General features: G+C 36.2%; 1 protein-coding gene and 1 long non-coding RNA gene across 5 annotated transcripts in view; one reads left to right on the forward strand and one right to left on the reverse strand.

Annotated features, from left to right (window-relative positions):
* The window catches only part of KCNIP4 (potassium voltage-gated channel interacting protein 4), a 1,213,657-nt gene that overhangs the window by 820,120 nt on the left and 366,464 nt on the right, over positions 1 to 27,073 (reverse strand). The window lies entirely within an intron of this gene.
* The window catches only part of LOC112624550, a 37,960-nt gene continuing 31,032 nt past the window's right edge, over positions 20,146 to 27,073 (forward strand). The window contains exon 1 of the long non-coding RNA XR_003119422.1: positions 20,146 to 20,306. This is a non-coding gene — a long non-coding RNA (uncharacterized LOC112624550). The remainder of the gene's footprint in view (positions 20,307 to 27,073) is intronic.

Raw genomic sequence — 27,073 nt, forward strand, 5'->3', positions numbered from 1 at the left:
AGCTTGGTCAGGGTATAGAATTATGCGACTTTTCCTGAAAGTATCCAATTTTGAGAAAAATCCTCTGGTCATCTACTGTGGATCTACAAGTAGCAAAATCTTTCTCTTCCTTTCTCTCTCTCCATTTCCCTTCTTCTTCCCTTTTTAGACATTCTAGTAACTAGCTCATTCACCATGAAAACAACTATAAAGAGTCATTTTTGATGCAAAACAAATGAACCAAAGGTTTAATATATTTTTTTAAAAAATGCTGAACCCTGGGACACATAAGACTGCCAAAATACTTATTAAAACATATAAGCAATTCTAAAGGAGTCAGAATGAATGTTTAGAGTTTAAGTGACTATCATTAACATTTAATTTACCGAGGTGGATGTGCCATTCACCACTGATATTAAAGAGCCATTACCAAGAATGCACATATGAGCACATTATATCTAAATGGCCCCTTCACCTCTTTTTGGATAGCTTGTGGGAATCACTTTTAACTATGCTAATTGTTTTTTCCCAGTAAACATTCATGCTTAAATTCCTCCAACAAAATAACATGTAATATTTGGGAATTTTGTGATAACTTGATGACTTTTATTATCAGAACCATATCAGAACCAAATAAAGAACACGTTTATTGCATATTAAATAGAAATGATAAAACTTTTCTTAACCAAAACAAAAACTTTTTTTTAAAAATGCAGTAAACTGCATATTTTCTAGAAGGCCAACAACAAAAACAAACCTCTCTTTAGTATTTTACGGTGCAAAATTGGAGAATTTGTCCACATACAGGGATTTAAAATGGAATTATCAAATTTCAGATTTTAAACTAAGTATGAAAAAGTGTTGTGATCTAAAAATTATTTCAGGCTTAAGATACCAAAGTGAACAAAAACACCTTCACATTTATATTCCACCTCTCAACACTCGCGCAAATACACAGAACCCAAAATATCTTTTGCAATTATCTTAATTACTGCTACCTTTGATTTATCTTACAAGGGTAATGCATTTAAAATTGTAATTTCTCATTAATGTCAGTTAGGGTTTACAGGATTTTAAAAACATTACTTCTTTGTTGGTTGGTCTGATGTTTTAAATATGTTTGATTCAAATAATAGATGTTATAATAACTAAAGGATCAGTTTCCATAGGGCCATAATTTTGCAATGCTAATAACTACTAGATTTTTTTTAAAGATAGGTATTTCCCACAAGCATATTTGTATATATTGGCAGAAGGAATTGATATGTTAAAAAATGATTCAAACACAAATGGTTTCCTTCAACTTAATGTATTAAACTTTGTGTTTGAAGTATTTCTCTGAAAACATGATGATGGAACATGCACTGGAAGAAGAATCTGAAAAGTCAAATTTTTATATAAGGTCTGTAATTCCTTTGCTGTGTGAATATTGACACATTGCTTAACATTGCTTAATCTTTCTGTGTGTTACTATATTCAAATTGGGAATTGCATTACTTGCTTTACATATCCTTCCGCAATTTATATGAAAACCAAATGGGATAACAGATATGATAGGCAATGAAAATTCCAAAATGCTAAATTAATAAATGAGTGCTCTGTTTATCACTTACCAATCTAATATTTAATGAGCTACTACTCCATATGCAGATAATTTAGAAAAAGTACTCATATGTGACAGTAGGAGAGATACATAAAATACGTTAAGTCCTATAAGAAAGGTTTAGTTCAAATGCTAAGAGAATTCAGACAGGGAAAGATAATTTTGACTGAGAGAGAGGACTAGGAGGGAAAGTAGAAGTGATGCTATTTGAACTGGGTCTTGGGAAATACTAAGACCTGGATCTCAGATGAGAAAACATGTATTAAGTAGGGGAGGAGGTCATGGATTTGAAGGTTAAGGGTTATCTATTGCCTGTTTTGAGTCCATGATATAATCCATTTCACTTTAGTTAACTAAAAGGATCACCTAAATTGTTTAAAAGGAGAAAAAGGAGGAGAAGATCTAGAATAATCATATACCTTTCTACCAAGCAATTAATATATCTAAGACATTGTTTTTATTTATTACCTCAGTGTTATGATATGAGTATTATTGCTATTATATCCACTGATAGATTAGAAAATTGAAATTACAACAAAAATTACTTGACTCCAAAACCATGGCTCTCCCCTACATCCTGCTCTATTATTCTCTTGTAAAGTAGATTATAGTTCTTTTTATTTCTGTAACTTAAAACATTTTTTCCATTGATGTCTTATTCTTGCAACTACACATTAAGTGCAAAGATGAGGTGCTTGCTCTTAAATGGGAAGTAGGAAGTTGAACAGCGTTGTCCTTCTTTGATGGATTTAATGAGGAATTAGGATTCAGAAATGAGCTCTCATGTGCACCTATCCAGCCCTCCAACACCCACTCCTCAGTGGACTAAATATTTAACTTAGGTGGAAAAGAACTCACACGTCGGAGGGGGACTAACACGTGACTTCCTCTGCACATGCCCCAGGATCGTAAGTGGGGGGCCTTCCATTTGTTCTTTACATTCAATCTTCTGCTCATTCTCACATATGCCCATGGCTTTAATAGCAAGCCACTAGAGCGTATTTCTTAAGAGCATATGCTATAATTCAGATAAATGTAGAGAAAATGTGTAATTCTGTGTCTTAGTCTGTTTAGTGTTACTATGAAGGGATACCTGAGGCTGGGTAATTTATAAAGAAAAGTTTATTTGGCTCACCCTCCTACAGGCTGTACGAGAAGCACAGCACCAGCATCTGCTTACGGCGAGGGCTTCAGGATGCTTCCGTTTATGGTGGAAGGCGAAAAGGAACTAGTGTGTGCAGAGGCGACACAGTGAGACAGGAAGCAAGAGACAGAGTGGAGATGCCAGGTTCTATTTTAACAAACAGCTCTTATGGGAATCAGTAGAGGGGAGAACTCCCTCATTACCACAAGGACAATGCCAAGCCTTTCAGGAGGGATCTAACCTCCTTGAGTCAAACACCTCCCCCAATTAGGCCACAGCTCTAATGGTGAGGATCAAATTTCAACACGAGGTTTGGGTTGGGGACTAATATGCAAACCATAGCTTTCCCTTACTAGTGGTATGACCGAAGGCAAGTCACATACAATGGAGATAAAAATCCTGTGTTAATCAGCTTGGGCTACCATAACAAAACACCATAGACTGATTGGATTAAACAGCAGACACTGGTTTCTCACAGTTTCAGAGGCTGAGCAGTCTGAGATCAAGGAGCTGGCTAATGCCATTCTGCATGAGGGTCCTCTTCCTGGCTTGCAGATGGCTGCCTTCTTACTATATCTTCACATGGTAGAGAAAAAGCGATCTCTGGTCTCCCTTCCTTTACTTTTAAGAGTGTTAGTCTCATCGTGGGAGCTTCACCTTCATGATTTCACCTAAATATAATTACCTCCAAGAAGCCCCACCTGCAAAAATGATCACATTGGGGGTTAAGGCTTCAACATATAAATTCTGAGACACAATTCAGTCCATGACAAATACTGTAGGGTAGTTTCAAACTTTCATAATTATAAATATATGAACTATTTAGCCTCAAACCTGGCATATAAGTACACGGAAATGGCAACTATTTGTGTCATATGGCTATTCATGTTTTATATCCACATAGTACCATCTCCTACAACATTCACCTAAAGCAACTGATTGGCAACGACATTCATTACAGATTTACAGCTATTCAATAATCATTTACAGAATACTCTGTGTCTGGCACGGTGTTGGGTGCAGGAGAGGAGAAAGTATATAAAAAGTTGAGAAATTTAAAGCTCTTATTTTTGAAAAGCTCATAGAAGAATGAGGAGTAGAGAGAGCTCTAAAGAAATTACTGAAATATAAAATGGGATTAGACCATGGGGAAAACTGGTGACTGATTCTGCTGGAGCAAATCAAAGAAAGCCTTAAAGAGAAGTGATGCTTTAAGCAGCTCTGGATATCCAAGTAGAATTTATCTGCCAGACAGCACAAAAAAAGAAGGATGCTCTAAGTAGAAAGAATAGTATCTGATAAGCAGAGAAGCATGCGCAAAGAACTGCAGGGAAACTAATGACAGACAGGAATTGTTGGAGCAACAGTCACATATAGGAACAGGTAAAGAAACACAGTGTCACTGAGATCTGGATTGTGAGATCCCTCTGATTCCACAATCAAGAGACAGGGCGGAGCCAAAAGTATTTTTAATTTAATGTTGGCAATGGTATAAAGAATGAGTTGGTCTGGGACGAGCCGAGTGGTAAGGAGGCCAGTGAGGACACCAGCGTCACAGTCTCTAGACAACAGGTGAATAGACCTATTGATATGGTTTGGATTTGGATCCCTATCCAAATCTCATGTCAAATTGTAATTCTCAGTGTTGGAGGAGGGGCCTATTGGGAGGTGATTAGATCATGGCAGTGGGCTTCCCCCGTGCTGTTCTTGCATGGTGAGTGAGTTCTCAGGAGATCTGGTTGTTTAAAAGTTTATAGCACCTCCTGATTCACTCTCTTCCTCCTGCTCCAGCCGTGTAAGACATGTCTGCTTCCCCATTCAACATCCACCATGATTGTAAGTTTCCTGAGGCCTCCCTAGCCCTGCTTCCTGTACAGCTTATAGAACTGTGAACCAATTAAACTTTTTTTCTTTATAAATTACCCAGTATCAGGTAGTTCTTCATAGCAATGTGAGAACAGACTAATACACTTATACAAGGCAGTGGAGATAGAAAGGAAGAGACAATACTTAGAGACATTTGGGAGTAAGAAGATTTACAGCTTCCATTTTAGGTGGATTAAGAGATTTACTTCTGATGAGAGGTCAAAGGTTTCCTATTGAAACAGATATCAGTTACTGGGGAGCAGCCATATGTGACTGTAACATCAAGGAACCCACAAATGCAGCCTCGCAAACATACAGGACATAAAGCCAAACTGCAAAAGATAACACATCAAAATATCTCTATATTGTGTAATGCCAGATTTGTGTAAATCAGAAAAGAACTACCAGACTCACCAACAACCTCATTAATATCACAATAACTATCAATACAGAAAACTGTTAATTCCTATTATATTTTAAAAAGTCAAATTAACAAACTTCAATTATGAACAACCAGCATTTATTAATTGTCTCCTATAATCACTATGACAGAGATAGTTAATTCGCTGCCCAGTATATATTCTTGCTTCTACTTTAAAAACAAAGCCACAATTTTATTAAGATTAGCAAGGTACCCAATTTAATGAATATATATGTGTAGATCTATTGTTATATAGATATATGTACATTTGTGTATATATACACATATATATACATACGTATGTGTTTTTTCCTTCTCTCATGAAGCTAGGGGTGGCTAATGAGATATGAATGGAAACCACTGGCTGAGAGACCTGAGGACTTCTTTATAGGGGTCTAGACTGATGTGTAAGGGGGTCATTATCCTCCCTGCCACACCTCTTTCTTGCTTCTTGGATGAATTTGTAAAGGCCAGACCTCATGAATAGACATAAGCACCAATCTTAGTAGAATAAAACAAAATAAAACAAAAAACCGTAGTATACATAATAAAAATTTAACACTAATTTGTATCAGCTAATATTATTTGGATTTTCTGATGTGTACAATGCAACCTAATTAATATGGCGTATAGCCAGTATTATGCTTAGAGCTAGGGAAAGCAAAGATAACTAAAATACATAAACAATCTGAAATACCACAGGATAGGGAATATAACTTTAAAAACATTACCTTTCCATCCCCCCCAAATAGTCTAATATAAACTGAAAATTGAATGAGGATGGAAGTTACTTTGTAGTCAGGTCAATATTGAGTATCTTGAGGAATCAGTTCTCTGTCAAGTAACGTGAGTGATAATTCATACCTCAACTCAAGCTTGATATTTTTCTAGGTACTAGTGGGGCAGAAATACATGATTCCTAGTCCCAAACAGTTTACAATGCAGTAGGGGAGCCAGAAAAGTACTTGATAATAAATAGCATACATTTATAGCCACAGTCAGTGCTGCTATGCAGTTTTTAATTCAACAAATATTCCCCATGATAACTTGCCCTGAGGGAGAGAGTCATGAGTGTGCAACAATATTGCCCTCTTTTCGAAACTAGGTTTTGAGGGGGAGAAGAAATAGAATTCAAATTGTATTATAATATGATAGACTTGTGTGAACTTAATAAGTGACAATCTTGGTGGACCCCAAATTCATGTGTGGAGTTTCTAACCCCTACCACCTCAGAATGTCACCTTATTTGAAAATAAGGTCATTGCAAATGCAATTTCTAGTTAAGATGAGGTCATAGTGGAGTAAAGTGGGCCCCTAAACCAATATGACTGATGTCTTTATGAAAAGGAAATATTTGGACATAGACATATACATAGGGACAAGGCTGTGTGAACCTGATGGTTGATACCGAGTGTCCACTTGATTGGATTGAAGGATGCAAAGTATTGTTCTTGTGTGTGTCTGTAAGGGTGTTGCCAGAGGAGATTCACATTTGAGTCAGTGGGCTGGGAGATGCAGACTCACCCTCAGTCTGGGTGGGCACCATCTAATCAGCTGCCAGCATAAAAGCAGGCATGGAAAGAGTAGACTTGCTGAGTCTTCTGGCCACCATCTCTCTCCAGTGCTGGAGGCTTCCTGCCTTCAAACATCAGACTCTACATTCTTCAGCTGTTGGACTCTTGGACTTACTCCAGGGCTTTGCCAGGGACTCTCGGGCCTTTGGCCACAGACTGAAGGCTGCATTATCGGCTTCCCTACTTTTGAGGTGTTGGGATTCGGACTGGCTTCCTGGCTCCTCAGCTTGCAGACAGCCTTTTGTGGGACTTCACCTGGTGACTGTGTGAGTCAATTCTCCTAATAAAACCCTCTTCATACCGATCCTATTAGTTGTGTCCCTTTAGAGAACGCTGACTAATACAGTGAAGATGAAGCAAAAACTCTGGGTAATGCTTCTTCTTCATGACAAGGAATGTCAAAAATGGTCAATAAACCACCAGCTACTAGGGAAGAAGCATGGGGAAGATCGACTCTCACCACATTCAGAGAGAATCAACCCTGCTGACGCCTTGATCTCAGACTTTGAACCTCCAAACCTGTGAGACAATATATTCCTATTGTTTAAGCCACCCACATAGTTGGTGATACTTTGCTTTGGCAGCTCTTAAAACTAAGAGAAGCTTTAATGGAGTCTGTAAGTTTGCTGAGACATTTTTAAGTCCCATGCACTAGGAGACTGGTATTCTAAAAACAAACTTGATTAACAAGTAATTTTGTTGAATATTTCAACATAATGACACTTGAAAGAAAACAAGAGAAAAACTTTGCTTCTTGAAGAGGAAATAGCCCTGTTCAAAAACTGCTTACCATGAGTGCTAGTGAAATAATTATAAAGAAAGTACAGAAGTTTAGTAATTTGATAGTAGAATATTGTGAATTTGAGGATTCACGACATTCTTGGGATATATTTTAGAAAAACTGAGAAAGGGCTTCTGCACATAGCAAAAGAGGTAAAATTCAAAAATTATATAAAAATAAGCACTATGAGAGGATAAAAGATAAAAAGAATACCTGGTGAGATCAGAAAAAGGAGGTGGCATTTGAGAAGAAACTTGAAGGATGTTCTATTAATCAGAGTCTGGTGTTTCAGACAAAGTCCATTTAATACTGAGCATTGGTTACTCGAGTGATTAAAGACTGAAGCTTCTAAGAATGTTGATGTAACCCAGAACTCAACAGCTTTAGGAGGTTGCTGCCATTCTTCAGGCTAGCCAGGGAGAAAAAAGGAAGAATGAAAGAATCTGAAAGGAGATGAAGCTCCCCGCAGTTGGTACTTGGACCTCTTAGGGAATAAAAAAGCCATTGTTTCACACATACTAGACCACTGAGGGGTTCTGGCTGTTTTTTCAGACATCTCAGAGGGGCTCTGTTGTGTGTTGGGAGAATGGGGGTGGGCTATGTGGTACTCTTCCCACTCAGGTGAAGTGACATCAGGGCTAGAAGTGTCAAGGAAGCTGGAGGCTGAAGCCATAGTTCTCTGCCTCAAATGGAGAAGGAGACCCAACCTGGAAGTCAGAAAAGAATCCTTCTTCCAACTTCCACCTCCTGTCCACATTTCCTACTGGCAAAATCTACCCAGAGATGGCTGAAAATGAGAGTCTGGAAAATGTAATTTTTGGAACCTTAATGCTAACTTCTCAGAAAAGAGTAGGTGGTAGGTAGGGGTAGGACTCGGAACTAATAGCTAACAGGTAGAAGAGGCAGAGATGTAGAGGTTTTAACGTAAAGAAACAGGGTGAAAAGGAGGTACTTCCAGTCTCTTGAAGGCCCTGAGCATCAGCAAAGAGTCTGGAATGGAGAAGAACAGGTTGGTCAATAATGGTGATTCCCTGATGTAGGTCAGAAATGGGTCTAGATGATAGAAATGTTAACATGAACAAAATAGACAATAGCTGTAGACTATTTAATTTAACCTGAGCATCAAGCATGTAACATAGGAAGAAGTAGAAAATAAGTCTAAAAAGGGAGGACCGGAGCCTAGAACTGCATTCTGGATAACTTGTGGCATCCATATGGGAGAAGGACATATAACTCAATAAATCATGTTTAATATCAGTGGCTTTTGAAAATGAGTCTGAAGCATGTCAGTGGATTAGGAACATTCATTCAGAGGGCTTATAGAATAGATTCACCTTTCCTAATAGTCAAAGTTATTATTTTATCATTTTCATCATTATCATTGTCATCATTATCATAATTATATGGTTTATCCAGTACTCAATATATAGCAGAAATTGAGGACTTTCCTATATCACATTGAACCCTCAAAACAACACGATACAGCAGCTGTTATTTTACCTGTTTTATATGGGAAGTAAATGAAGATCAAAGAGAATACATTTTTTGGTCAAAGTCATATTGGTTTTAAGTGGTTGAACCTGGATTCAAGCTCAAGTCTGACCCCAGATTTCTTTCTCTTAAGAATTACACGCTTCTACATTTGAGAAAAGGACATCTAGATTCACACCATCTTTCAAAATATTGTCATCCACAAGGTCACCTCAAGACTCAAGTTCCACCTGGCAGCTTGAGCCATCTCTCTAAGTTCTTAGTTCAGTTCGTTTATAATCCCCTCTGAGTATTAGTTCTCCTCCTTCTCACTTCTTTAGGTTTGTCACAGTCCTCTGAGATGACAGGCTGAGCAATGGTGATGAGAATTATGGTAATATAAATTCCACAAACAGAAGAGGCTGCCAGGAGTGGACACAAAGAGGTTCACAGAGGGCACATCTGGGTGAGAGCAGTCCCAGCTGTTATAGCATATGTGCAAAATACTGATGTGCCTGCACATCCATGCAGACCTGATCCTAGCTGTTTATAAGAAAGGATAGTTAAACTCAGAAATGCAAATCTGTAGGCTGGAGTTGCTCTGTTTCCTAAGTCTTAAGAATTTGGCTCTTTATCTTACACACATAAATGCAGTAGACAAAACCTCCCCATAAATAAGCAGCAGGTGCACTAGCATTTTCTTACCAAGGTATTATGCAAGTGTTAACCGAGCTGATCAGCAGAAGCACACATCCATCAGTTTCACTGCAGAAAGCAGGAGGAAGAGGGTGAAGATGAGCAGGCGGGTTAAATGAAAACTCATCTGGCTTGCAGAAGAGACACTTATTGCTCAGAGGAGGAAGGCGCCCAGGGGTCATGAGATGTTATAGCACTAACAGAAAATCCAGAGTTTGCAACTCCGATAAATGTTTAAGATTTAATGGGGAGTGTCCACACAAATGCAAAATGAGAAAAAGGTAAGCGATCATAACAATGTTAATAACATGTATCAAGCACTTTGCTGAGTATTTTGCTTACATTAATACCCCATTATCAAATCAAACTCATAGGATATGCATGGTGCGCTATTGCATTGAACAAACAGATTCTTAGAGATGTAAAGTAACTTTCCAAAAGTATAGATATTTTAGATATAGACATTATAGACCTAGCAAATAAGATGCAGAAATATAATTTAAACTTAGAACTGCCTTAGTAATTACTATAACCAAATGTTCTACTTCACATCCTGATTGTTGGAGACTCAACTCGAAATAGCCAGATCATATATAAGTACGTATCTGTACAGAGAAGTATATCTATTTCTAAAAGAGACTGCTACTTGTCAAATATTCAGGCAAGTATGTGTTTTGGCTGTGTGATGTGATAAGACCAGTTTTGAATCTCATATTTTAACAAAATGTGCTGCTTATTTTTGTTATTTTGCATCAAGGAAACTTAGTTTGTTCAGCCTGAAGAGTTTATGATGGCCTCCTGTATTCTTCTTGTAATGTGTTCAAACTCTAGGGTAAAATCAATTAAAAACACAAACCCAGGATGTGTCCTTTTAAGCTTTCATATAGAATACCATGTAGATAAGCCAATAAAAACCACAAAACTCCCAATGGGGTCAAAAAGGACTTTACTGTATTAATATATGCATCCTAATTCGTGCATTCACTTAGTTTCTCATCATCTTCCTTGTAAACACCATTCCATGCACATTTTATATAGCAACATTGCTGAAAAATGCATGGATCCACACAGATTTCTCATCTTTTTGAGACTTGCTTTGTCACCCAGGCTGGAGTGCTGTGGCATGACCTCAGCTCACTGCAACCTCTGCCTCCTGATTTCAAGTGATTGTTGTGCCTCAGCTCCCCCAAGTAGCTGGGATTACAGGCATGTGCCACCACACCCAGCTAATTTTTGTATTTTTAGTGAAGACAGGGTTTCTCCATGTTGGCCAGGCTGCTCTTTAACTCCTGACCTCAGGTGATCCACCTGCCTCTGGCTCCCAAAGTGCTGGGATTACAGATGTTAGCCACTGCACCTGGTCTCATCCTTCTTATCTTGCCTTGTGGATTCTGTTCTCTTATGATATTTCCCTATCTCCTAGTTGTACTGCAAGATTCAGTTTGGTCTTCATCTTTTCATCAAACTTACCTTGTCTTAGGTATTAGTGTCCATTTCAGCTATTCAGAAGCATCCCAGGCATGTTACTATTATCACTACTGTTTAGCGGTGAACAGTAGGAATGGTCATAATGTTAGCAGCAATAATGGAAGAGGCAGTGGAAGTTAGCAGCAATAATGGAAGAGGTAGTGACACTCATACTTGACCTTAGTGAGTATCTCCAATATGTCAGGCACAGTACTGGAAGCTTTAAATGTATGAACTCTAATCCACTAAAACTACATGAATTAGCATGAATTTATTATCCCCACTTTATGACTGAGGGAAACAGTTTCTCTTTTATCAGTGGCTGTTTCTCCCTAATTTTCTGTTTTCATGCTCCCCATTTTTCTCCCTTAAGCACCTTAGATATTTCTTTATTTTTCTTGTATTTATGTTCTATTGTTTCTCAGATTTCTAAATCATTGATTTCTAGTTTTACCCTTATTAAATCTGTTCTCCTTTCCTTGGGATTTATTTTTTTCTTTTCTAACAGTTTGAACCTAGTTGCTTAATTCACTTAAATTTTCCCATTTTATTAATTCATCTATATAAGGCCAGTAATTTTCCTCCGAGAAATACCTTAGCTGTGTTCTCTAGTACCTAAATTTATATTTTATCTATTCTGAAACACAACTTTTTTAGGTCATTTCAACTTATGACATATTTTAGAATTAAGATATACCTTCGTCTAGGGGTGAATGATATGCATGTTAGTCGACTAAGCTCCATTTTGATCAATTCCCAATGATTATCAGTCAGGTTACAGTCCCGACATAGCTGATAACTAATGTTGGAAACTGGATAGACTGGGACATTGTTCCTGTTGGCATCATTTCAGTTGAGTTATGCACATGATTGATGCTGAAGAGCTTAGTTACTATTTCAAATACCTTTATTTTGTTGATCTAAAATATTCTGTGAGCATTTTCCAAGAAGACCTACCATTAAAACTTTCAAAATGGGTGTCAATGGCTTGGAAGAAAATTCTGGAGATAACAGTGGAGCACTCTCCCAAGTAAGGCTGCATTACTAATGCACTTGTCACAGTAGGAGAAAAATTCTAAGGACTGTAACAGAGTTGAGTCATGATTTATGGGCAGAAATTTTCTTCTTAATGAACACAGGAGAACCATGCATCTTACAAATGTTGGTGTCTTACATTAATAAAAATTGATAATTTTTTTTTGTAAGTTTATCATGTACCTGAAATTTACAATTTCATTTTCATTTCCATTTTGACCTATGGGCCTTTGAGAAAGTTTTTTAAATCTCCAGGTGAAACTGGCCTTTTACTTTTCAGTTTTGTTTTTAATTTCCAGGTTTCATGGATAGAGATCAAAGAGAGTATTCTATATTTATATATTTAAATAATTTATTGAAGTTTTTGTGACCTTAATATATGGCAGGTTTTATCAATGTTTCCAAGCTATTTGAATAGAAAAAGATTCCCCTCTTTTGAAGAAATGGAGTCCTTATATACTTATAGGAGATGTTTGGTAGCCTTTTATTTAAATGGGGCTATAAATAAAATAAAATTCTATAATCCTTGCAGAAGGTGAAAAATTAAAGAAGGATCCAGATTTGAAGGAGACTATGGTCTTTAGTAGTCAACAGTGAACCCTCAGATTGAGAGTGTAAGGCAAAATGTATACTGGAAGAGCCGAATAATAGGAACCAAGACTAACTGAAGCTAAAACTAGATTTCGGAGTGAAATCAGAAAGAATCTTTACAACAACTTATGTCTTACACCTAGCCTCTCTACTACTCTTATTCTCAAGTTTGCCTTATTTCAACATTCCCAGTATTTCTGTCTTTAATTTTTACCATTTCTGAGAATCTGAGAATTATCTGTGCTATTATTAATCTGACAACTTTCTCCAAATCTATTTTATACCAATTCACTCTCACTCATTATGTAGCTTTGCATTTAGTAAAAATATCCATGAACTAATGGAATTATGTAATGTGTATGTCATTATATATGACTGTTTTTAAAAGTTTGTCAACATATTTTCTAGAATAATCTCACTGATCCTTTGTACAATACTGCATAACTCGTAAACATTTATGCGGACTCCAGCCTCTGTGGGAGAGGAGGTGATGTTGCCTTCAAACTGACTGCAGGGAGGTCAGTCACAAAGGTGACAGCTGGGTAGCCATGGAGCTTAAACTAAGAGTCACTCGAAATAAGTAGAAGTAAGTACATGAGGGGCTAGAGACAGAACACTTGAATCAAGAGTCCAAGATGATTCGGAGGTTTTGAGATAGGAAAGTTGAGGGCAAATCACTTTGATTTTGAATTGAGTTTGATAGTTCCTACAGTAGGGGTTGGATTTTCAGGAACATAAGAAGGAAAATGTTTCTGCCTATTATTTATACCTAAGGAACAATTGGGCTATTGAATGAGAACAATGTCTAATACCTTGCTGCTGATACTTTCTATTTTTCTCTTTCTCCTTATCTTTTCATTTCCCTTCCCCATCCTCCTCTTTTCTCTTCCTCCCCTTCTTTTTCTTTCTGTAGCTAACTTCTTAGTAGTTAAATACACGTTTTCTACTGTCTGCATAATTTGTCATCCTCACAAGGGTCTACATTCAAACCGTCTCTGAATTTATTATACTATACTGAGACTCATTCTCAAATATTTAAATCACATTTTATATTGCAATCTTCATGTGATAGTTTATAACAATCCAAATTTATTTCAATAGTTAATTATGGAATAGGTAGATAGATGCTGCTTTGATAGTATGAAAAGTATCACAAATTATTTCAAAAGAAAATTATAATTAAATGCCAGCTTCCAATAGGCACATACAAATCTGCATATGATCTGCCAATGCAGACAACCCTTAGAATGGTCTTGAAAATCCCATATTAAAGATGATAGAGCCATAGATGGAAGGAGCTTGGGCCCCTAAGTCACCACGTGGAGGAGAGCCATTCATTTGCGTATACTTCTTAGGGCTCACAGGGGAGCCAGAAAATAAACTATTTGGTTAAACAACTGAATTTTTTTTAGTTTGTTGCTCACAGGAGTTGGCCTATCACGTGAGGCTTAGCAAATATTGGTAGAATGACAGACTGAGTCAATAAGTAAATGCTACTACTCAACATTTGTTTCTGCCCATAGAAGCCTAAATTTTTTAGTGGTTTGTTTCTTGTCTCCAACTTAAAAAGCCTGACATTGGAGATTTTAAGAAATCAACTGATTTAAGACTGCTTCACATAAAGCATCTTTTATGGGGTGAAAACCAAGAAGCATAAAAACCCTCTGCTCTGCTGTATGATGGTTCCCGTAGGTATATCACAAGCCAAGGTCACATCAGCACTAAGCCAGAGCACAGTATTTTGCATTTTCTGCTAATGCAGAAAAACACATTTAAATATCCTGTTACTGGAAAAAAATCTAAATTTTCTTTGAAAATTTTGGATACCAAAGTAGAAACATTAGACCTAGCTTACATACTGACTAAAAATCGATGTCCTCAAATTGCTGAGTGCACTCAGAATTATTTGATATGCTGTCCAAACTTGTTTTTAAAAATATATTTTGGATGTGAGGTATAAGTCCTCAATTACTCATTTATCCAAATTGCTAAATGTTTAGAAGACTTCGAAATAATTTAAATTATTCATTTTATTGATTTATTACTTTCTTTAATATTCATAATAACTTTTTCTCTTAAGCCTGAACTCATAACATGTGAAGTGCTACGATAATAATTATCTTATGTTAATATGCTAATTTCTTCAAAGAGTATATTCAACTGAAACTCTTAAGGTTTTAACCACTGTAGACTTAATTAGGTTAATTAAAATACTATTCTATTTTATTTTTACTTTGTGCTTGCTCCATTATCATATAATGACACTCATAATAGTAATAGAATCTATTATTTATTGAGCATACCTTTTTTTCTAAGACTTTAATTTTATGATTAACTTCATAAAAAAGTTAAATAGGTGCATACCCTGTGTGGTTTTACATATTTTTTTTTGGTTTAATAAATACCACCCCATAAATGAATACCAACTTATCATCCAGTCATACGTAGTATTAAATAGTACCAAATCTATTTAGCTAAGAGAAATTTACTTGGGCTTGAATACGCTATCCTGGATGCTACACTGTGACTTCAGCCTAAGAAGTTTCCCCTGTCTGAAAAACCCTTGACTCTAACTGGACAGCAATAGTAATACCTCTGTGCCAATTTCTAAAGAGGTTCCAGATTGCAAGACCCCTCATGATCTGGCCTTGCACAATTCTTCTGCCCTCTATTACTTTTAGAACTGCAATTCCAGCTGGGTGCTGTGGCTCACCCCTGTAATCCCAGCACTTTTGGAGGCTGAGGTGGGCAGACCACCTAAGGTCAGGTGTTCAAGACCAGCCTGGCCAATACGGCAAAACTCTGTCTCTACTAAAAATACACAAAAAATAGGCAGGCATTGTGGCAGGCACCTGTAACCCCAGCTACTTGGGAGGCCGAGGCAGGAGAATCGCTTGAACCCAGGATGTGGAGGTTGCAGTGAGCGGAGATTGCACCATTGCATTCCAGCTGGAAGAATAAGAGCAAAACTCCATCTCAAAAACAAACAAATGAACAAAACTGCAATTCCATAAGTGCAGTATATTCTTTGGTACCTCTGTGCCATTGCACACACTGCTTCCTCTGCTGCAGCTGGCATTCTTTGCCTTGACCACCTCGTTAGCTCCTTCCTCTATTTGGAAATTCTGTCCAGAAGATACCTTTCAGTCCTGGTGTCATCATTTGGTATTTTCTCTTTTGCTTGTCTCTGCTTCTGTCATCATGTGCTACATCCTGTTCTCCATCATTTACTAGTGTTCATTTAATGCCAGCCACTTTACTATCCTTACATATATTCTTGAGAATTGTTTTAGAAAACTCACAAGTTTAACATTGTTATCCACATTTTAGAAGCAAGAAAAACTAAACTATTTGTTCACTCTGGCTAATGTGTAGATTATTAAGAGTTCAGGTCAGGCGCGGTGGTTCACGCCTGTAATCCCAGCACCTTGGGAGAACCAGGTGGGTGGATCACGAGGTCAGGCATTCAAGACCAGCCTTGCAAAGATGGTGAAACCAGGTCTCTACTAAAGATACAAAAATTAGCTGGGCATGGTAGTGGGCACCTGTAATCCCAGCTAATTGGGAGGCTGAGGCAGAGAATTGCTTGAACCCGGGAGGCTGAGGTTGCAGTGAGCTGAGATTGTACCACTGCACTCCAGCCTGGGTGACAGAGCGAGACTCCATCTTAAAGGAAAAAAAAAAAAAAAGAGTTCATGCTAGCTAAACATGAATCTTTCCTCTCCTGAATTCTGCCTAAGGTCTGTCTGCTTCTAAAGCCCAGTTTTTACATGCCCAGGTAAATATTTGCTCGTGTCCAGACATTTATGATAAAGCATGGGCATTAACAAAGGAGAAGAAGAAAAAGGGAGAGCAGGAGAGACAGAAAGTAAGAGAGACTAAGTAAGAAATTTTAAATAATTTAAATATGGCATCCACCCTTCTACTCAGTGGATAAATGACCAAGATTGCTCATTAGAATAAAGCAAATCTGCTTATCCGTGCCATCTCAACCCCAGGAACCTCATAGAATGTGAGTTTCCTGTAGTTCAAGTATAATGCTAGTATTTAATCACATGTGTTTCTTCTACCTCTTGGCAACTGAGGGCAAGCAAACGACTTCATCTTGTACTCAGTTAAAGAAACAGTGACCTTTTCTGAGCATGAAGGTCATACATCCCACACCGGACTAACTCAGGGGCAGTCCTTCTCTGTGATATTGCACCTTCTTAAAACTACATTTGTCTTGCACACAGACTTTAGAAACCAACTGTTTTGCATGCTGCAGGTGCTTAACAAATATCAGTAGAATGACAGACTGAGTCAATAAATAAACGCTACTACTCAACATTTGTTTCTGCTCATAGAAGCCTAAATTTTTTTAGTGGTTTGTTTCGTGTCTCCTACTTAGAATCTCCTGACATTAGAGATTCTAAGAGATCAAATGATTTAAGACTGCTTCATATAAAGTATCTTTTATGGGGTGAAAATCAAGAAGCATAAAAACCCACTGCTCTTCTGTGTGACACAGTTCCCATAGGTATAACATAAACCAAGGTCACACCAGCACTAAGCCAGAGCACAGTATTTTGCATTTTCTGATAATACAGAAAAACATACTTAAAGCCACAGTACTGTTTGAATAGAACACAAGTACAAGATGTGCCTACGAGTTCATCCAAAGGAAATAAAACTACTGTGGGGAAAAGTCGATTTATTAAATTTCTTTCATCCCAGAAGTATATATTAAGAATATTATTTATATCCTTTGCATGTCTTCCTTCTAATCAGATTCCCTTGTGCCACATTAAAAAATGATTTAATCTTATTTATATCTTATTTGTAAACTGCTTGCTATGCAATCTATTAATTTCTGTTTCAATTAAATTCTATATATTCATTCATGCATTTGTTTATCCTCTCATGGATTGTTTTTCATCATAACTCTACATTCAGAATTCCAGAGGCATTTACCCACTGGGATCAACTACCCTCAAACACGTTGCTTTTTGTTGCTGAAAACCCTTGTACTCTACTGAGAATAAACTCTATTGACACTCTCTGTATTCTCCGAGTCAATGGATAATTCAGTACAGTTGAATACAATGTCATTCTAGGTTTTATTCTCCATAAATTGCCTTTTAGCACAGAGATAAAATCTTTATTTAGTTTAATGTTTCCCTCTAACCTGCCTCATGTAGCAGAACAAGAATATATAACACAGTAAAAATTCCTTTTGAAAAGTAGTTTTTTAGCTCATTTGGATGTTTTCCAATAAACTCAGTTTTTGACAGAACGCTTAGGTAAGTAGAGAAATTCATTGAAGATTACAACAAGAACTATCAATGGACCTTAACTACAACTAAATATATCACTTCCAGTTGTAATATAGGTGCCCAAATATACGTTGTAGTAAAACATATTTACTTGTGTAGTTAAGGGGTAATGTCTATATACCAATGAATTTTACGAGCAATATCTGTGAATTTTATCTAGAATACTTAAACAGTATTGGGGTTCTCAATATATGAGTTCTCATGTGTGGAAAGAATAAGGAATGAATCTTTACTGAGCCACGACCTTGAGCCAGAGACTCTTTTAGTTCTTATTTATCTCCCTTGATACCAACACTATCACGTTTGAGTATTATTGACCTATGTTCCACATAAAGACACCTCATCTGGGAAAGTTTAAACACAAGGTTACAATGTTAATAGGTGACAGAAACTACATTTAGTCCTGGGTATGTCTTGTTTTAAAACCAGCCTTCTTTGTATAAGAAAGTTTTGCTTGAGATATTTAAAAGAAAATTGTATTTTACGGAATGAAGAATCCCTTGATGGGATTGCTTAATATCAGCTAGAAAAAAAACATTTTTAAAAGCATACTACTGAATAGTGTTGCATCAAAACTATATTTGCCTAAGCACGGCATGGAGAAAACACTCTCCTTTATGTGATAATCCAAAAATTTTCATACGAAGTAAACAAATGTTTAAAATGATCATTCTCAGCATTTTCTCAAATATTTTTACATTTGCCATGCATACCATGCACACATTTAAAGCACATTATTACATCAAAGATGGTAAATTCCCAAGCTTACTTCCCTCTCCTCTAGAAAAATCATCTAGGTGTTTAGTCAACAAGTACCTTATACAGTGTGAAGGGGAGCCATTAAAAACATGGTATACAGAAATTGGATTTCCTTTCCTGAGCATTGCGACGAAGAATGGAAGAGAAAAGGCAGGCTGCTAGCTTTTCTCCTTTTGTAAGGATATGTCAGCCCATTCAGAGAACAAATGAGCCAATTCAATGAGTATGCTGAGAGCTTATCCACAAGAGCTGACACTCAACTTGAGCTAAACTTATAAACTGTAGTGCATGTTCAATTTATTTTATCTTCTGCATTTCACTCTGTCACCCCGCACGATGACATTAAGTATAGCCTTGCAAAGGAAATTGTATCTATTTCTGAAAGGTTTAGGTGAAACATCATTATATTTCCAAACAAAATGAAAACAAGCACCTTGGTAGAGGAACAGCATAAAAACAGACCAGCAGGAGGTCTGTTATTTTCAAGGGAATTGACAACTTGAGAAATTCACAGTTCTACGTTTAAAATGTCTTTCTTCCTAGGAAAATTCCATGGCCTCTTCTGAAACATCTGGAAAAGACTATAGACATGTTGTTTGGATGCAAGTTACAGATCCATACAAAATGTATTGATACTTGTATAATAAAAACCACAATATTTTGGGGGAGGTAAAGAAGATAGGAAGGTAATGGATGAGAGTTTGGGCTACAGTCATGCAATTTGGGGTTCGAATTTGGACTTTGCCAGTCTCAAGTCTCTGTAGAATTGGGAAAAGTATTTTCAAAGCCTCTGCTTCTACCTATTATATCTGCGTAGTTATTAAAGGGCTTAAATGATAGAATATACCCAAAATGAAGTTTTGCATAATGCATTCTCAAAGACATTGTTCAGTACATTTTGACTAGCATTATTATTCATATTATCACAGCTTGGTTCAGTCCCTCATCATTTCTCACTTGGAGAACTGCCTCCTTCAGTCTGTTCATCCTAAACATTTGGTCAAACTTATGTGATCCTGTCATTGTCTTAATTATTAACCTCTTACAAATACCGACTATTTATACAGAATGTTTTTCAAACTCCAGGTCATGATCCATTAATGGGTCATGAACCCAATTTAATGAGTTGGGACCAAACTTAAAAGAAGAAAGAATAAAATGTCATGACTGCATAGGTCATAGGAGGATAGAATAGACTACATAGGGCATAGAAGAACAGAATAGAGTAGAGTAGAGTAGAGTAGAATAGAATAGAATAGAATAGAATAGAATAGAATAGAATAGAATAGAATAGAATAGAATAGAATAGAATAGAATAGAATGAGATATTGTCAGAGAATATGACACACAGCAAAGGTAAAACTTATTTCTGAAACAATTTATTACAATTAGTATGTATGTGTGTGTGCTGGACTGTAATGTAAAAAATATGGTCTTACTTACTAGGTAATATTCAAAGTCATCTGACAAGCATTGGGCAGGGTGATGTCCAAACATTAATGCTCTGCTACTCATCTAGACACTGACCCTGGTCACTCAATGTTCAAGACCTAATGAATGGAAAGTGGAAGATGCATTTTGCCTTCCTTTTGCTTTTGAGGTGAGGTAAGTGGTTTATTATGATGGAAAGTGGAGTACAATAGGACTCTGATTTTATTAGTTGGTAATTTTTTTAACCTAATTTTCTGATTCAATAATAGAAGTAAATATACTATAGTCTTTAAATGCTAATAATGCCCTATCATTGCCCTTCTTATTCTATCCTCAGAAAAAGTGAATATAATCATTACTGAATGTATTATGCATGAAAAATAGGATCAGAAATACAAGTTTAAAAATTTCTGTGATCTGAGATTTTTGTGTACATATTAGAATAATATTTTTTCCATTTATTGAGTTAAAATGTTTCTCTACACAAATGTCTTTTCAAATAAAGACATTTCCAACACAAATCCATACATCCAACTTATAAATAACTATGAACACTGGATACAATGCATGCAAACAGGACATCTGGGATGAAAATGCAACCCTCCTGAGATAATTGGGAAGTCTCCATTTTACATTTAGCTAGTCACTCAAGCATGAAGTAGTCTTTTGGGAAGAATGAGAAAAAAGAGGATTAAATATGTTAAAACTAATGTGTGCACCCATCATAGATCATAGCATTTTTAGTTTCAAAGATTCTCATTGTCTTTCTCACACTAGCAAGGCTCATAAATCGGGCCTTTAACTAAAAATCCGCAACTGCCCTAATTCTAAGTGGTAAGAGAGCACCCAAATGCAAAATCAGACTCATGTCCATGCTTATAATGTTTCTGTTTCCCCTTTGAAGATATTCTCCTTTGAAGAAAAACTGCCCTCAGTAAAACCAAAAGTGAATTTTAATGCATATCCATCATCTTAAAAAATGGATTTTACAAATTAAGCATTATGAACAATTTGTAAGTGCATTTTAATACTGTATACAGAGTTGAGAGCCAAGGATTTTAGCATCTGATAAATCTAAAGTTAAATATCTGAGTTCAAAGCCAACTCAACTATTTTCTAGCTTTGTGAATTTGGGAAGTTATTTAGGCTTGCTGTGCTTCAGGATCCTCATGGGCAAAATTAAGATTAAAATATCTACTTTATAAGGTAGAAGTGATGCTTAAATAAAGCAATATATATATGAAACAGTTACTCCAGGATCTGACATACAGTAAGTGCTCAATAAATGGTAGCCATTAAGGTTGAGAATAGTCATAAAGAAGTCCTAGGAACTAGCTAAATAGTAAAATACCAGGATTATATACTCTGCCTTTCACAAAGTAAGTGCTATTAGGGAAATTGTTTTAACATCAGCATTTAAAACTATAATATTTTAATGCAATTCCAATATAAATTTATGTTTAAAGGGTAAATTTTCATGGTTGCAATATTGAACAAAACCCATTATAAAAATGTTTTATTTCACCCATTTCTTCCGAGTTCCAAGCAGGGAAGATATAAGAAAGAAATCAAATGGGTAGATTATTTTACATGATAAACTCAGGAAAAATCAAGATTATGCTTCAGTGACACACAGAAGTTTCCTACCCATAGTGATAGTCAAAACTAGTTTACTGAATTAGAACCTCGTGTAAATATTTCATTATAAGATTATTTTTGTGTGGTAAAATTTCTGTTCTTTTCTTGCATGTGTTATTTATGAATATAAAACATGCCTCACTCATTCTCATGAGTCTCTACAATGCCTGGCAGATAACAGGCACTCAGTGAACTTAAATTGAATGATAATAACATAAGATTTATGTTACAAGTAAACAAGGATTTACTGCTCAGCAATCTGCATAGCCCATGGTTAGCTACAAGCAAACCTTTGAGGTGGCCTGCCTTTATATGAGCAGTTGGAAAAATCATTACCCTCATTTTAATTTTCCTTCTCCCATTATCACTTATACTTCAGTGAGAATAAAGTTAAATAAAGTCTTTTTCTTCCTAGGTTGCACACATTTTTAAGCATACATCTCAGACCTAAAAGTTTTGTTTCCCCTTTGAAAACAAAATTAATTTTGAAAGATGTATAATCAGGTTTTAATTTTTTAATTCATAAAGGGCAACTCATTTCTCAACCTAAATTATAGCACAAATTTACCAAAATTATTTGTCATAAAGAATTTGCATACCATAACAGAATCATTCTTTAAAAACTTAAAGCCAAATCTAATACACACACACATTGAGATTTTAGGAAACTGACAAACCAGAATATAATTAGGTGACAATTTAGACAGTATAGATAGCAAATTGACCAAGTTAATTTAAAAATACATTTATTGAGCACCTACAGTTATTACTAATCCTCAAAATAACAAATTAGCTGGCATTATTTCCCCTTTAGAGAGAGCAAGGCTCAGACCCAGAGACATGTGGCTCAAGACCACACAATCAGTGAGGGAAAATTCTAAATTCAACCCTATGTCTGTCAGCCTTCAAAGCTTGATTTCTTTCCACTACACCTTAGTGCTGGAATAAAAACTTAGAAGTAATACACGCAAAGAAAGATTGATGAGAGGGAGACAAGTACAAATTTGAAGGAAGATGAGGTAACTTCTTGAAAAGGTTTGAGCTTTGTAGAGGAGCAATATACATAACCCTCTCCAAGCAAGCCTGACCATTTCTTATGAGTGGCTGAGTTTTATTTTATTTCATTTTTGTAGGGGGAAAAAAAAAAAAACTGAAGTGGAGAAGGCAAGTGGCCCAACGCAAAAATAGCAGTTGAACAAAAAGCTTAACATAGTGAATACTTACACTTAGCACAGGATTTGGCAAATATAGTTGTTTCATAAACATTTTTGGAATACATAACAGTAATCATTAATAAGTATTGAATGTTCAGTGACCCCGGTTCTGGGGTAAGCATTCTGCATGTAACTGACATTTCTCATGACAGTGCTATGAGGTGGGTGTTGGTCTCATCTCCATCCTCTGCATGAGGATACTGACATTCAGACAGCTTATGCGGCATGCCCACATCCCAAGTCGGTACCGACTCACCTGGTCCAGAAACTTTGGCTTCAGATCCCCAGATCCTACTTACTATGCTTCACTTAATGAATAAAATAATCAGGACATTCTTATCTCAATCCAATTACTTATAAATCAAATTTTTGCTGTAAAAGTTTATCATCAAGACGTAAATGGCTTTTATAAAACAAAATAAATACCAGTTACACAACTGAAATGAAGTGAAAACAAAGGAAAGGAATTGCCATATATTTCACTGTGTCATGAGAATGAGAGTCATTGATCTTGGCAGATCTGAAGCATCCTCTCTGCTCTTTAAATGCCAAACTGATAGATTGTCAGGACAAGTGAAAAATATGCCTGACAGCTCATCAATACACATATATTACAGGAAGCACTGCCTGCAAAAACAATTATGCTTGAATATGTGATAAAAGTCTTAGTGTATAAAATCCATTATGGCAGAAATTAGAGATGAGAGAAACTTCCAAGAAGCTTAATTTATTGATTATTATTTTCATGAAATGAGGGTGTTGGAAGGAAAAAAAAACCTGAGATAATGGAACAGAGAAGCATAATTAAGGTATGTGTATGAGTTTATCAGTTTGAAAGACTACAACGAATCATGATTATAATTAAGTTGAACAACTACCAATGAACACTCATTGATAAAATTAATACTTGCCTAAAAAGAGAGTCTCTATCCTTTGGTGAAGAAGAGAAGCTGATTTTTATGAACAATAATGACACTGTTTAAGGATAATGCATATGTGTGACACTATGCTAAGCACTCACCCATGCCATGTTATTTAATTTTCTCAGCAATGAGTTAAGAACCAGCAATGAGTTAATAACTCCATTACATAAATGATGGGACAAAAAAGGCAAAATTAAAAACTTGACCTATTCTAGTATCATCCTGTAGTTTTCATTTATAGCACATTTCCAATTGTTAATTATACATTTAATTATATACTTATTTAAGTGTGTATTCATTTTTAAATTATATGTTCCATGAGAAGAGGGATTGTAGATTTAATTTATCTCTACGCATCCAGTGTCTGGCTCATTGTAGGTGCTCAGAATATATGTGTTGACTAAACTTATGAATAAAAGAGATGATGTCAGATTTCCAGCATCAAAATGCAAAGACATTCCACACTCTTGCCTCCCCCAGTATCTCCCTTTGGGCAAATGTGGAGGGGATGGGTGTTAGGCATGTGGGAGCAGCAGTGAGATCCCAGAACTGTTAAGGGGAGATTTTTTTAAAATCAAAGGAAGGTGTGACAGGAACTGAATAAACAGATTCCAAAAAGAAAAGTTTTAAGATTTAAGATCTCCTCTTTGATACTAATCAATTTATTGAAGATTCTTGACAAAGAATAAGAGAAAAGAGCAAACAAAACTGATAGGACGGAGCCTGATACATTAGTCACTTGTCAAAATCTGTTGATAACTGAAGAGAGAGTATGTTTAGCTTCCAAGTCCATTTATAAAAATATGGTTCTCCTGATACTAAAATAACCCCTGGATTCTTCCATAGTAAGGGAAAGGAAAAAATGTAATCATCACTTATGTGTGTGCTATTCTGAACTCAGGCTATTTTTTTAATTGGAATAAGGTATCAAGTCTCAGCCTCATTATTTTAAAGTAGTAGTTCCCACAAGGTATGATTAGGACCATTATTTATAACAAAAAGCAAAAGCTGTAGTCTTATTCTCACTAGCCAGGAGTGAAATGGTGTTCACTTATCAACAAAACTATCTTTGTTCTCAAGAAGGTTGAACTTGTTACCCACCAAGGACTGCGCTTTGTATCGACTTTGAGGAATTAAGACATCTACACCAACCAGAGACAACACACCACTGTTGCTTGTGTATATGCTATGTAGATGGTTTGATTTTAGATCAAGCCCTGGATTTATCATCTAAGGGCAGATGGACTTAAAATCCTGCACTATTAGGTATAAGTAACATGGTGGATGCCACACAACCACTCCAGCTATCAGTTTTCTCATGTCAGAGACAGAATGATAATTCCTGACCTATCTCATGAAGCTACTGGAAAAATCACAAATGAGGTAAGGGATATAAAAACACCACATACACCACAAAGTGCACTTTTCATTTTAATATAACCAATCACTCTTTCTTTACATCATTCCATTTAATTTCTGCATTCAGGTGTCAATTTTGAGGATAGAAAGACAGTCTTATCCTCAGTCGTGTTGGCAGATCCAGCTAAGTAAATGAAGAGTTAGAGCTTGGGAAATGTGCTCTTCCCTGCAAACAACAACAACAACAACAAAAACCACAACAGTAATAATGGCTAACATGTATTAAGTGTTTATTCTAAGCCAGACAATTTTCTAACTCACTGCAGCTGACCTGCAGTAGGACAACTCCATTCTGATGTTGGACCAGGTCATGGGTGAACTAGCATAGGAATGACCAAGAGAACCATTGTGTTTGCCATGTTCATAGTATGAGAAACTGGTTCTTCAGCCTTCACTAGTTCGAGAAAGGCTATAGAAATATTGTCAGAGTGGGAGGAAATGTTAGCAAACAGTTAACACACATCTTGCCCAAAGAGATGCATATGAATACATATAGCCCTGTGAAATGCTTACATAACCAATGTTTATTTGAGCACTTCCATGTATGAAGAACTTAATACTTTGTGAATCAGTCACATTACATTTTTATATGTTTGACTAATAAAATGTTTTCTTTCTTTGGTATTGTCTTAAAATCAAGCTTCGTGTTGCTTCCATCTATTGATTTTAGTTATCCCCTTTGAAGTTAAATTGTAAAATTCAAATAACTATTCCATGCAACAGTCCTTAAATATTTAAAGACATACACCATATCTTGGATAAGAGTTATTTCCTCGTTAAAACAAAATAACTACCAACATTATTTTTCTTTTAAGATATAACATAAAATAATTCTTTGTAGATAGTGGTCAGATTCTGCCAATGAAATCATAGTGATCTACTATTCATCTATTTAACTTTGAGAAAACCTGGCTATGGGTGCTAGGCGATTACCAAATCAAAGATTGTTATGGTGAGGAAAGTCTGAACAAATGTTTAAATCCCAATAACATATCCCTGATCTTCCCTGCTCCCCTCAAGATAGCAACCTTAAACCAAAGAAGAAAATGGAAAGATTTTGAAGCTAATTAGGTATGTGAGGTTTGCCTCTTCCTCTGTTGGTTTGTAAGGCCATTCCAGATACGTCAGGATCGTAATCCTAAGTGTCCCACGCCCTACATCAGGAAATGAATTACCTATATTTCAGATATCATATGCAAGATACTTACTACTGTCTATATCTTTACTTACCCAAACTCAACTAAAGGCATCCCAGACCATAGTAGAGGTACTCTAAAAGCAATTAGCTGGTAATGAAAGGAACAATAACAATACATTATACACTAATTGCAATTGAAATCTACCCTGTCTCTAGAGAATATTGTCAGATACCTAGCCAAGAATGGGTTTTTCATTTTCTGATTGTGTAAATGTTCCTATTTTTGTTTCTATATCATAGTATTTGTAATTAGCAATAAATCACTGTGACATAAGAATTCTGTAACCATCACTTGGAATATTCCTCAATATTTAAATTCAGAGACACAGCAGGCCTGGTAGAACTAATCATCTTTTCATCCATTCAGAAGCAGATGAGTATCTCCTACTCTGAGCCTGGTGCCATGGTGAGCACTGGGAATAGAGATAAAAGAAAGTCCAATCATATGGAAATGGAAATAATGCAATAGCAAGAGATAATGCAATAGTGAGAGACGAAAAGAAGAAACCAGATGACTATAAAATAGGCTAAGTGATCAGTTAGAATATC

This window comes from Theropithecus gelada, chromosome 5, assembly GCF_003255815.1.
Source record: "Theropithecus gelada isolate Dixy chromosome 5, Tgel_1.0, whole genome shotgun sequence".
Lineage (NCBI taxonomy): Eukaryota > Metazoa > Chordata > Mammalia > Primates > Cercopithecidae > Theropithecus > Theropithecus gelada.